This window comes from Neofelis nebulosa, chromosome 1, assembly GCF_028018385.1.
Source record: "Neofelis nebulosa isolate mNeoNeb1 chromosome 1, mNeoNeb1.pri, whole genome shotgun sequence".
NCBI classification, from domain to species: domain Eukaryota; kingdom Metazoa; phylum Chordata; class Mammalia; order Carnivora; family Felidae; genus Neofelis; species Neofelis nebulosa.
Genome location: NC_080782.1, coordinates 146,445,644 through 146,459,118, shown reverse-complemented (window position 1 = coordinate 146,459,118; position 13,475 = coordinate 146,445,644). Strand labels below are relative to the sequence as shown.

The 13,475-nt window shown below is 47.4% G+C and overlaps 1 long non-coding RNA gene across 1 annotated transcript in view; it reads right to left on the bottom strand.

The window, feature by feature from the left end:
* Window positions 1-5,747: 5,747 nt before the first annotated feature.
* The window catches only part of LOC131517034 (uncharacterized), a 42,425-nt gene continuing 34,697 nt past the window's right edge, over window positions 5,748-13,475 (bottom strand). The window contains exons 2-3 of the long non-coding RNA XR_009264347.1: window positions 11,956-12,198; window positions 5,748-6,114 (exon numbers count right to left, since the gene is read on the bottom strand). This is a non-coding gene — a long non-coding RNA (uncharacterized LOC131517034). The remainder of the gene's footprint in view (window positions 6,115-11,955; window positions 12,199-13,475) is intronic.

Below are 13,475 nucleotides of genomic sequence, written 5' to 3'. Positions count from 1 at the left end.
GACCCCACCGTCTTCCACACAGGTGGCCAGTTTGCTCCCTGCGAGCATTGGAAGAGTGCCTGCTTGGCAGGGGAAACGTTTGAAGATGGATGGTTCTGTGGGTCAGGGGTAGCCCTGCAGACACCACGTGAGAGAGAGGCAGAAGGCAGCGGATGGTTTCATGCTGTCCGGAGCAGTATCCAGAAGAACCCCGGAACGAATCTGAGAGATGCCAAATCCACTTGAGTTACTCTGGGTTTTAGAAAGTGCTCTAGAGCATGATCGCCCTCTGGGAGACCTCTTGCAGAACAGAAATCGAACAAAGACCACAAGCCCTTGGATAAAAACTAAAAAAATGATTTGATGCCCCCCCCCCCCCACCCAGACAAGACCGGTTTTTGAGCTTATGAGATTTTCCGTGTCTGGGGCTGAAACCCTGGTGAACAGCTGGAGGGCAGTGGGGCCACAGTGTGGACAGTGCACACCTGGGGATCAGGATTCGTGTGTTCTAATCCCACCTCTGCCCTTCAGTGTCCCCTGCCTTTCTGTGACTTAACTAGCTCTCCGAGCTTTGGGTCCCTCACCTGAGCAATGGATTCCATGCTCTGCATCTAGGGAATCAGATAATGTGGATCCACGTCTCCCGGAAAACTGGAAAGCGCTCTTCAAATTTTGGAGTTAGTGCTACTGAAGGGCAGTCTCCAATCAGAATGCTGAGAACTTTGCATCGGGCCAGGAAAAGGAATGAGAAACCCAGTCACATGGGTCCCTTGGGGGGCAACCTGGGTCATCTGGAGAAAACACGTGCCAGCCTGTTGCACGCATTGCAGACGAGAGCTCCGATTCTAACCTCTCTGACTCCTTCGCCAACTCGTGGCCCTTGACAAGTTTATCACGGTCAAGAGAAGGACGTTCTGCCTCTTCGGTGTCAGAGGTTTCCCTCTCCGCTACAGTAAGCGCAGAAGCCAAACCCAGCCCCCTCCACCGAAGGAACAGCCAACAGCTCTGAGCGCAGAGTCCTTCCGGATCGGATCGGAGAGGCAGTGGGGAAAATCTACCCATGAATATTCATTTGCTACTCATTTAGGAGCGTTCTGTGTGAAGACCCTTTGAAAGCTGCTGGGAATTGGCATAAAAGGGTTTGATTAATTCCTGAGTCAGCTGGCACCTACCCCAGAACACACGCAATGGTTGTCATCGAGAGCTGGTTTACTAAAGAAAAAGTCTCTGCAGATGTGTGGGCTTTGCAACGCTACAGCTGCCCACTCTCCAGCAAGAATAAAACAGACTCTGGGGCTGGGCTGGGCCCTCGAGAATGAAGGCACAGAACCAAACGCCAAATGCAACTTCAGCTCCCTCAGGGAACATCCTGCAGGCTTGCGTCCGAGATGTCACGTCTGAGCAGGGAGGCTCTCTCCTCTCACTTCATCGGTGGCGCTGTCCCCGACAGCATCAAGGAAGTGCTGGTAGGCACCTCCCAGGAGGGAATTCATTACACAGCTTGCCACCCAGCCATGTCTCCCTGCCGTGGTGGCCTGCTTTTAGAAAGGAGTTTCTTGGGGCGCCTGGGTGGCTCAGTCGGTTGAGCGTCCGACTTCGGCTCAGGTCATGATCTCACGGTTCGTGGGTTCGAGCCCCGAGTCGGGCTCAGTGCTGACAGTGTAGATAGAGCCTGCTTTGGATCCTGTGTCCCTCTCTCTCTGCCCCTCCCCAGCTGGTTCTCTCCCCCGCCTTCAAGTAAATAAACATTAAAAAAAAATGCATTTCTATTTTCTTAAAGACTCGACTATTTTATTTTTTATAAAGCTTATTTATTTGAGAGAGAGTGAGCAGCGGAGGGGCAGAGAGAGGGAGAGAGAAAGAACCCCAAGCAGGTTCTGCCCTGTCAGTGCAGAGCCCAACACGGGGCTTGAAGGCACAGACATGAGATCATGGCCTGAGCCAAAGTCGAACACTTAACTGACTGAGCCACCCAGGCGCCCCAAACTTTTTCATTATTATTATATTTGTTATGCTCATGTGTGATCAGTGAGTATGGTTCGCTGAAAGCTCAGATGACAGCAGTTTTTAGCAATACATTTTTTTTCTTTAATGAAGGCATGTACATCCAGGTTTAGACTTAATGCTATCACTCAATAGACTACAGGATAGTATAAACATAACTTTTATACGCACTGGGAAACCAAAATATTCATTTTGACTCTCTTTATTGAGATGTTTGCTTTACTGCGGCGGTCTGGAACCCAACCCACAGCGTCCCTGAGGCACGCCTATAATGATGCCAATGGTGTAGTAACAATACCACTAAAAATGATAACAGCGTTGACTGAGTACTATACTTCAGCTTCCGTGTTTTCCTCAGTCATTTAACTACCCCGACAACCTTTGGAAGGAAGGTATAATTTTTATCGCCAATTTAGTGATGAGGCTCAGAGGGGCTAATTAATTTGCCTGCGGCTGCACAGCTAGGGTATGATGAAGTGATCAGTAAATCTTTGTGAAGAGAGAAACCCCTTTTAAAAATCTATTTTTCTGAAGCGCCTGTGTGGCTCGGTCAGTTAAACAACAGACTCTTGACTTTGGCTCAGGTCATGATCTCGTGGATCGTGGGTTCAAACCCTGTGTCAGGCTCTGCACTGACACTGCAGAGCTTGCTTGGGATTCTCTCTCTCCTTCTCTCTCTGCCCCTCCCCCTTTTTCTGTCTCTCAAAATAAATAAATAAACATTCTTTAAAAATCTGTTCTTCTGAATCATCCTGTGCCATGCACACGAACTGTGATTAGCTATAACTCCACATGGGTTGTCTGAGGAACCTCTGAATTCCTGTGGAAGAGATGCAAACTAAAACCAGAAAACGTGACGGCGGGTGTCCCACCCAACTCATACAGACTGTCAGAAGTCCAACACAAGGCCACAAACCCTGACAACCTGCTTCCCAGATACATCATTACCTGTTGCCCTTATTCATGGTTTCAGAACACTTTCATGTTTATACCACATGGCAAACCCCTCAAGAAAAAGGGGGGTGGGATAAACTTACGTAGCTGACACTGTTAAAACCTCACCGACAATCATTTACCTGGCTGCCCCTTTTTAACAGGAACAGACCCCAAGTTTTGTTCACTCTCCCCAAAGGATTCCATGCACTTCAGGGATTTGTTAAAGCCTCTGGGGATTGGTTTAGGATGGACAAATGAACCAATGCTGGCCAATGAGACACAGGGGAAGGCTTTCAGAAGACTTCTGGAAATGTTTTCTTCAGCTCTTAAAATGATGCGTGAGAGAGCAAGAGTACTTTTTTTTCTGCCTCTGCACATTGTTTACTATATGTGAAGGCTGGAGCTGTGGCAGCCATCTTGACACCACGGGAACCAGACAAACCAACATGCTGTAGATGGAAAGAATCTGAGTCTTTGCTGATACTGTTGAGTAGCTCAATTAACCAATCCTGCAGATGTCTTTCTGCCAGATTTCATAACAGATGAGATCCTGAGTCCCTTTATTGTTCAAGTTTTGATGCATTCTGCCATGAGTATTTGTACATGAAATGCCACTGTGCTCGTTGCTGGCAATGTTCTCCAGATATGGAGGGAAGGGTGATGAGTACATTTTGCTACCATGCCACTGTCCATAGTCCACCCATGGTCTCCCCTTTCCCCTGGCTCTCCCTGCTGACTCCCTTTCTCTGGTTCCCGGTCCAGCCCTCAGACCCTGAGCACAAAGCGCAGACATCTGATCACCTGAGCCTGACTCCTCTCCAATGTCAAGTTGTGGGTTTCCTCAGAGCTTCAGATGAACTGTCCCTCGCTCTCTGGGTCAGTCAGTGGACACAGAGGTGGGGTGGCACCGTGCTGAAAAAACTGTACGAATTTGAACCCAGCGCTGAGTAGGAAAAAGCTCAACGGTGAGGAATTCTCGAGGAAAAAGAAATCAGAGGCTATCAGTGACTGTGCCAACAAACCCTGCTTGAGATGCAGGGACAGCAGCGTAAGGAATGTGAAGAGGCAGGACACACGCAATCATAAAATTCATTTGTTTTGTAGAAGATACTATTTCCTGAGCGCTTACCGCACGAGGGGCAGCGCGCTACGTGATTTGGAGATGACGTCTCCTTTGCTCCTTACGACATCCTGTGATGTAGATATTTCAGTGTGTCTACTTCAGAGAGGAAAATCAAGATTATCTAAGTCTCCCAGCTCTGTGCTGCTGGTTAGTGGCAGAGCCAGGATTCAATCCAACTTCAGCTGACTCAAGAGCCCATGCACCACAAACTACCGCAACGGATAGCTTCATTCATTCCTTTGTTCATTTACCAGTTTGGGGTTTTTTTTTTAATTTTAGGGAGACAGAGAGTGAATGAGCAAGCAGGGGAGAGAAGCAGAGAGAGAGACAGAGGGAGAGAGAGAATCCCAAGCAGGCTCTGCACTGTCAGCGCAGAGCCCAATGCAGGGCTTGAACTCATGGCCCTGAGATCATGACCTGAGTTGAAGCCAAGAGTTGGAAGCTCAACCGGCTGAGCCACCCAGGCGCCCCTTCATTTACTGCTTCAATAAGAATTTACCGAGCACCAACACTGAGCCAGCCAGGACTTGTGTTCGACAGTGAAGATATAAAAGACAAGTAAGACAGAGTCTCTGTCCTTATGGAGCTAACAGGCCAGCAGTGACATGGCTGGGCCAACATCTCCATTTGTACCACAGAAAGACCCCCAGGCATCATGGAGCACAAAAGGGGCAGAGACGCCATAGAAGGACTCCTGGACGAGAGGAGATCTCCTTAGTTTTTTGGTTTCTTTTTAGAATCATTCAACATTCTCACAATGTTGAGAATGTTATACATTCTCAAAATACAAATCAAGACCACAATGAGATCCCACCTCACACCTGTCAGAATGGCTCACATTAACAACTCAGGCAACAACAGGTGTTGGCGAGGATGCGGAGAAAAAAGGAACCCTTTTGCACGGCTGGCGGGAATGCAAGCTGGTGCAGCCACTCTGGAAAACAGGATGGAGGTTCCTCAGAAAACTAAAAATAGAACTACCCTACGACCCAGCAATTGCACTACTAGGAATCTATCCAAAGGATACAAACATGCTGACGTGAAGGGGCACATGCACCCCAATGTTTATAGCAGCACTATCGATAATCGTGGAACTATGGAAAGAGCCCAAATGTCCATTGACTGATGGACGGATAAAGAAGATGTGGTATATATACACAATGGAATACTACCCGGCGATCAAAAAGAATGAAATCTTGCCATTTGCGACAACATGGATGGAGATCTCAGTTTTAAACAATAGTTGAGAGTAGCTAAGGGGCTGTGGGGGGAGCCACGTTGCAGAGGGGACAGAACAGCAAAGGCTCTGCTGGTCCCTCTCTCTCTCCATGAGGTCTCAAGTCCCCTTCCTGTGATTTCTCCAACACAGTACTCAGACTTCTTACGTGGGGTCTGGCTCTCCCTAGAGCAAGTGCCCCCAGGCAAGGGTCTTCAAAGACAGTTTCAAACAGACACGTCATTACGTTTGCCATATTCTCTTGGGTAAAGCAGTCACAGAGCCTGTCCAGATTCAACAGGAGGGGCCATACCCCCACGTCTCAATGGGAAAAGTATCAAAGAAATTGTGGCCATCTGTAATCGACCTCAGTGGCTGCAGGAACTAAACATGCTAATACACATGAAACACTTAGAGCTCTGCCAGCACGAAGCAAGCACTAGACCCACGTCTGTTGTTGTTGTTGCCACCACGTTATCACCAGTGGTGCATTCAAAATCCTTGCCAGCAAGGTCAGGGAAGCAGGACCTTTCACCCTTGACTGCCCACCTCCTTCCACGACCTTTCCAAATAAAGGGGTGGTCCCCATTACAAAGAGGAAGATGTAACACTCACCTGCTACCTCAACCTGGCACAACAACTCTGGCCAAGACCAGCCCGCAGCCTGATGGGGCTCCTGAAGGAGATGTGCAGGTAAGGGAAATGCTGTGCCCTTGTCTGGCACCCGCATCCAACACCACCTGGTTCACCCATCTGCAGCCCTGACTCACAGGACAGAGGCTTGTGTGGAACACATCCAGCTGTGATAGCCTCCTTTGTAGAACACTCTGCTCCACGGTTTCCGTGTAAATAAAGCCTACAAGGAAAAGAAAGATTGGGGTGCCTGGTGGCTCAGTTGGTTGAGTGTCTAGCTTCGGGTCAGGTCATGATCTCACAGCTCATGAGTTCAAGACCCGCATCGGGCTCTGTGCTGTCAGCACAGAAACCGCTTCAGTTTCTCCTTCCCTCTCTCTCTCTCTCTGCCCCTTCCTCTCTCTCTCTCTCTCTCTCTCTCTCTCTCTGTCTCAAAAATAAACAAACAGTTGGGGTGCCTGGGTGGTTCAGTCGGTTCAGCCTCCAACTTCGGCCCAGGTCATGATATCACAATTCGTGAGTTTGAGCCCCGCGTTGGACTCTGTGCTGACAGCTCAGAGGCTGGAGCCTGCTTCAGAATCTGTGTCTCCCTCTCTCTCTGCTCCTCCCCTGTTCTCTCTCTCTCTCTCTGTCTCTCTCTCTCTCTCTGTCTCAAAAACGAATGAATATTAAAAATTTTTTTAATAAATAAAAATAAAGGGTTAAAATAAAAGAAGGAAGATTGTACTTTCAGGCTGTGCCTCTTGTCCTTTATGGTAAATATTTCCTATCCCTTCCTTCCCTCCCATCAAGATGAATGTATGCAGAGTCACGTACGCTTGCATTTACCCACTCACACATTGAACAAACACTTACTAAGCACCTACAGTGTATACAGAGCTGAACAAGACACACAAATCTTTCTGATATAAAGCTAATATTTTAATGGAGGGAGCCAGATAATAAACAAGTATGTAAGGAGGTAAACATGTGAAATATGTGATCACTGCTCTAAGTGAAAGCAGGTCACCTGATAAAGGGAACTAACTGCAGAAGCCTCTTTCACTCCGGTAGTTTTGGAAGGGTTCTTTAAGGTTACTGGAGTTTGGATCTAAGAAATGAGAATGTGTTAGCCTCTTGAAAACCTCGGGAAAGGGCGCCTGGGTGGTTCAGTTGGTTAAGAGGGTGACTCCTGATTTCGGCTCAGGTCATGATGTCATGGTCATGAGTTCAAGCCCCACGTTGGGCTCTGCACTCACAGCACAGAGCCTGCTTCAGATCCTCTGTCTCCCTCTCTCTCTGCCCCTCCCTGGTCACCCTCTCTCTCTCTCAAAAATAAATATACATTAAAAAAATTTTTTTTTAACCTTGGGAGGAGAATTCTAAGCAACATGAACACCAAAGGCGAAGATACTGAGGTGAGAAAGGGTTTAATGTGTCTCAGGTCCAGGGCTGAGGGTAGAAAGGAAAATGGTTTGGGAGAAGGCTCAAGTGTAGACAGGAGTAGGTCCTGCAGGACAAGCTAGCCCAGAAACCCAACTTAAACAGGGAATGTGTTGGCTCAGCTGAAAAGTTGAGGCATGGCATGGGACTGACTTGGCTCAACAGAGTCAATGGGACTTGCCCACTTGACATGATAAGTTAGATGGGTTCCCAGAGGTCCAAGTGTTCACCATCTTTGCAGCCAGCATTCCCCACCATTCCTGCAAAAGACCTGGGCTTCAGTATTCCTGGATCAACTCAGGAGACGGACTCATCTCTGAGCCAGTCATTGTGACATAGGGAAAGAATATGCTGACTGTCCATGCTGGGGTTGCATGCTGACCCCCGGACACAGCGGGTGGAGGGGAGTCAGCCTGCCCAGAGCACCTGCGGTAAGAATCAGGGAGAGAAGAATTCCCCAAAGGAAAATGGAGAAGCAGCTTTCAGAAGAAGATGCATGGATAGTGAACAGGCATAGGGTGGTGGTGGAGGGGAGGGGGAAGTTTCCATAAAGCAGGACCATGTAGACCACGGCAAGGAGCTGGGTAAGAAGCTAAGTACACTAGGAAGCCATGAGAGGGTTTTAAGCAAAGGAGTGGGAGGCAATCTGCTGGCATTTGATAACATTTCAAAAAGATTATTTTGGCCACTAGGTAGAGACAGGGTTACAAGAATCTAAGCTTGGAAGCATTGAGGTCAGGGGACTATTACAGAATGACAGGCTGAAGAGGTAGGTGCCTTGAACGTGGGTATATGGGTGACAGTATGGAGTCAGAGAAACGTGAACAGAGCTGAGACACTCTTGTGGGGAAAGTTGATGTCTATAATCGACGGAGGAGAGTCAGGGGAGTAAGTGAAAGAAGTCAAGCATGAATCCCAGGGTTCTGGCTTTGTCACCTGGGTGAATCATGAGGCCATTTGCCAAGAGGGGAAAGACATGGGATGTGGGAGGGCAGGGACAAGTCAGGAAAGTGAAAACCAGGAGGTCCATTGTGGGTGTGTTCCGTGTGAAATTCTGGTGGGATTATCAAGGGGAGACCTTGACAAGGTCATTAGATGACCGGGTCTGGAATATAGAAGAAAGGTCTGTGCTTGAGTTATATAAATCCAGGAACCATCAGCACACAGATAGTATTTAAATGTGCAGGACTAAATGAGATCACTTGGGAGCACATACAGTTGACCTTGAACAACATGGGTTCGAACTGCTAAGTCGCTTATTGTTGGATTTTGGGGGGGTGGGGAGGTAAATGCAGCACAGTACTGTGAATTCATTTTCTCTTCCTTATGATTTTCGTTAAATTTTTTTTAATGTTTTATTTATTTTTGAGAGAGATGCAGAGCATGAGTAGGGTAGGGGCAGAGCCTGCTGGAATCAGGTTCCAGGCTCTGAGCTGTCAGCACAGAGCCCAATGCTGGGTTTGAACTCACAAACTGTGAGATCATGACCTGAGCCAAAGTCAGAAACTTAACTGACTGAACCTCCAGGCACCCCCGCCATTATGATTTTCTTAATAACATTTTCTTTTCTCTAGCTTACTTTATCGTGGGAATACAGTATAGAATACATAGGACATACAAAATGTGTTAATTGACTGTTTGCGTTATTGGTAAGGCTTCCGGGCAACAGTAGGCTATTAGTAGTTAAGTAGTGGGGAGTCAAAAGTTATACATGAATTTTTAACTGCATGCTGGGGCGGCGGGGACTTGGTGCCCTTAATCCTTACATTGTTCAAGGGCCAGGTGTAGACAGAGAAAAGGAGGAGGCTTTCATGCTAATTTCCCAACAAAACTGCCACTCTGTTCAAACTGGTTTACTTGGGTTCTAGGCAAATACAGGCTCTTCCACCCCTGGATATGTGTGTGCATGTATGTGCCCGTGCGTGTGCACATGCACGTGTGTGCACCATTCCTTCTATCTGCAATGCTTCTGCTCACCCCTGAAGACTCATTCTTTAAAAATCAGCTTCAACATCACTTCCCCAGGAACATTTGCCTTATTAGCTCCATTGCAAATGCCAGCCCCTTGCATCCTATGATTTTCATTATCTGTTTACCATACATTTGGCATTTACAAAACATTGTCTTATGTTCTGTGTGTATATTACATTTCCCCTAAAGAGATGATAAGCCCTTAGAAGGCAGCCTTCAAGCCTTTGGACTCCCAACACGGGGCAAGTTGCCCCAAAAAAGAGTTAAAACAAAGATCTGTCGATCGATGCCAACATCTGCTCATACTTTCTTTTGGTGTTTTTGTTCCAGTAGCTGGGAATTCATGTCAAACTCCTACGCGTGGTGAGACAGGGGCTCAGCAAGGGTGTCCCAATCAACCCCCTGAGAACGAGGGAGGCAGCAATTGTTCACTGCTTTAAAATACTTGTGGCAAATAAAAGGAATATGACTCAATCCATATTGAAAAGAACCAGATGAAAGTAGTTCCCCACAGAGGAAAACCAAAGAATTAAAATGAAAGCCTATGAACCACTTCAACTATTTCTGCATCTATCCCCGAATAATATTCCACCCAAGTGGAACACATCTCAGTGTGTTTGCACCCGTTTAACACTCCCTCCTCCTTTCCCAGCCCGGGTTCCACAACTCCCAGCTTAGCGTCATCCCAAAATGTTTGCAGGTGGTTGGACTGGATTCCCAAGCTCCAGATGGCTCAGTCAGCACCAGAGAATCTGGAGAGCCCCGCATTTTCATGCTTTTCTGGTTGCACCACAAAAGACCTTCCCATCCAGCCTCCTCCCCAAACGACCCCTCAGTTTTCCACGTGTGCTTGACTTAACCTGAGTCCCAACGGTCTCCAGCTCTTCCCGAGGCCCTCCATCTGGCCTCTCCTTGCTCTTCTGCCCACAACAGGATTCTCCAATGAGGCAAATCACCCTCCAACCCCAAGAACACCCTCGGGTCTGTGAACTCCAATGGCCGTGACAATATTGAAGAGAAACCGAGCAGGTGTGATGCCGCTTTCCAAAGTTGACCTGCTGCTGATTGAGTCATATCTGCCTGTCTTCCGGAGGTTGTATTACGTTCCCCTTCTGACTCATGTCACTTTAAAACTTGTATAACTTGAATCTGCCAGGTGAACATGACCCTTCACTTTTTGCCTCTGGGTCCTCCAGCAGCAGCCGGCTCCCGGGGCTCAACCTATAGACACCATGCAGTGAACCCATCTGAGAACAGAATCCCTGGACCTACCATTTAAAGACTGCTGCATGGGGGCACCTGGGTGGCTCAGTTGGTTAAGCATTTAACTTCAGCTCAGGCCATGATCTCGAGACTCTTGAGTTCAAGCCCCATGTGGGGCTCTGGGCTGACAGCACAGAGCCTGCTTCAGATCCTCAATCCCTCTGTCTTTGCCTCTCTTGTTCTCTGTCTCAAATATAAACTTTAAAAAATTAATGGGGCACCTGGGTGAATGTCCAACCTTGACTCAGGTCATGGGGGGCACCTGGGTCTTGCGTTCGCAGGTTCGAGCCCCTGTATCAGGCTCCGTGCTGACAGCTCAGAGCCTGGAGCCTGCTTCTGATTCTGTGTCTCCCTCTCTCTCTCTGCCCCTCCCCTGCTCATGCCCTGTCTCTGTCTCTCAAAAAATAAAATAAAATGTTAAAAAAAAAGTTTAAAAATTTAAAAAAAAATTGCTGCATGATCTGCTAGTTAGACGGAGCCTGCTTTCTTACTTGAAAAATTAGCCTTAAGAACACTTTGAAGTATTGTCATGATGATTACATGAGATAACATGAGGGAAGGGTCTGGAATCAAACCTGGCATCGAAGTAGGGGCTCAGCAAACATGAAGTTGAATCTGCCATTTGTATAGGACCCAAAACTGGGCAAATATTGACAATTTCATATGACTCAACCTGCCACGAGTCTTCTAGTCAAGCACTGAGGACATTAGTATTCAACTGGCTGGAGTGTCGGGACCAGAGGAGGTGGGATTTTAGGGATGGAACCTCAGAGATGACTTTCAAAGATTCATTTAAATCATCAATGATTTATTTAAATCCTCAAAGAATCAAGTAATGCCAGAATCCAGCAAGAGGCTTTAAAATGCTGGGAGATTTTCTGGACTCTGAGCTACTTAAGCAAAACTCATTTAAAGAGCTAGGATAACAATGTGGTTAGGAGCCTAGATTCTGGGGACAGATTTCCTGAGCTCAAATCCCAGCTCTGCTACTCATCAGCTTTTTGACCTGGAGCAAGTTTGTTGGCTAATTGGAGTCTCAATGTTTTCCTCCAGGACTCAGGATTGTACTGGGTTGCTATGGAGACTAAGTAAGTTAATATATGTGAAGTTCTTAGAACATGAAGTGTTAACTGTCATTAACTTGATTTAAAATAGGTGGTATGTAGGGGCGCCTGGGTGGCTCCATCTCTTAAGCATCTGACTTCAGCTCAGGTCATGATCTCACAGCTCATGAGTTTGAGCCCCACATCGGGCTCTATGCTGATGGCTCAGAGCCTGGAGCCTGCTTCGAATTCTGTGACCCTGTCTCTCTCTCTGTCCCTACTGTGCTCGTGCTCTGTTTCTCTCCCTCTCTCTCTAAAAAATAAACATTAAAAAAAAATTTTTAAGTTAGGTGGTATGTACTGACCGGAGACCCAAGATTGGAAATTCGAATTCCAGCAATGGGAAACCAGCCTCCTTCCTCTTCTAGAGCTGTTCCAGGACAGCAGCTGAGACACCCCTTGGGAAGTTCAAAGATGGTGGATGTCACCACCCAGGAGAACTCAGGGAGGGTCCTCCCAGCCAGCGGCATTGCATCCAGTCCTTCCAGGTGCTTCGAGAGAAGGGCCGAGAACTTTAGTCACCCAGAGCAGAAGTGACTCAGGCGCACCTGCAGAATCCAATGGAGGAGAAGTGACGAGGGATGAAAAGGAAGGGAGATAGAACAGCCACACACCACGGAGAAGCGGACACAGCTCATGCTAGAGGGGAATGAAAGCATTAGTTGAATTCACGGTTTCCTTAGAAAGTCAGATTCGGACAAAGACATCATAAGGAAAATGATAACGATGTCCTACAGGTTTTCCCATAACTACTTTCACGTGTATTACCTGATGATATCCATCCAAAACAAAAACAAAAACAAAAATAAAAAAACAAAAAAGTAAAACCCTATGAGGCAGGTAGGCAAAGCTAGCATTGTATTTGAAGATGAGCAATTAGGGGCGCTGAGTGGCTCAGTCTGTTGTTCAGCATCCAACTTTTGGTTTCAGCTCAGGTTGTGATTTCACAGTTTGGGAGTTCGAGCCCCACGTGGGGCTCTGCACTGACAGCACACAGCCTGCTTGGGATTCTCTCTCTCCCTCTCTCTCTCTCTCTCTCTCTCTCTCTGCCCTTCCCTGCTCATGCTTTCTCTCTCTCTCTCTCTCAAAATAAATGACCATTAAAAAAAAAATTTAAAGATGAGCAAAGGAAGGATCCGGGAGCTTCAATGACTTACCCAAGCCTACTTGCCCAGTAGGTGATGGAGCTGGAATTTGAGCCCCTTAAAGTCAGAGCCACGTTTATCTTTGTCTCCCTAGCACCAGCCACTAAGCTCAAGTTTACTGAGTGAATGGGCTCAAATGGGCTGGAACACAGACTCACGCTCTCAGGCTGGTCCTGGATCTCAGGCAATGACTCAGATGCTCATGCTTTGCAGATTCCCAAACCCACAGCTGGACAGTCACTCAGAGGCAGTGAAGGGGTGGGGGGTGGGTAAAGGGACAGGGTTTCAACAGTTTGTGCCAGAACAGATTAGGTATCTCATACACATAATCAGCATGCATATGTCCCTTTTCCATAGCCCTAATGACAAGCGAGACTATCCAGCCACAGCTCTCAGGCTGCCATTTATAACCCATTTGCTCATGAGGGATAAAGCCTGCCTTATAAGGTGGTTTTGAGGTCCTTCTTCTTCGTGTGTGTGTGTGTGTGTGTGTGTAGATACATACAGGTATATACATTTACTTATCAGGTACACCATCGATTTGCCCCACATCTTATTAGAGACAGATCTGGACAGAGTGCTTAAAGATCTCAAGAGAAAGAGGCACCTTGGTGGCCCAGTTGTTGAAGTGTCTGACTTCAGCTCCAGTCATGATCTCATGGCTGGTGAGTTCAAGCTCT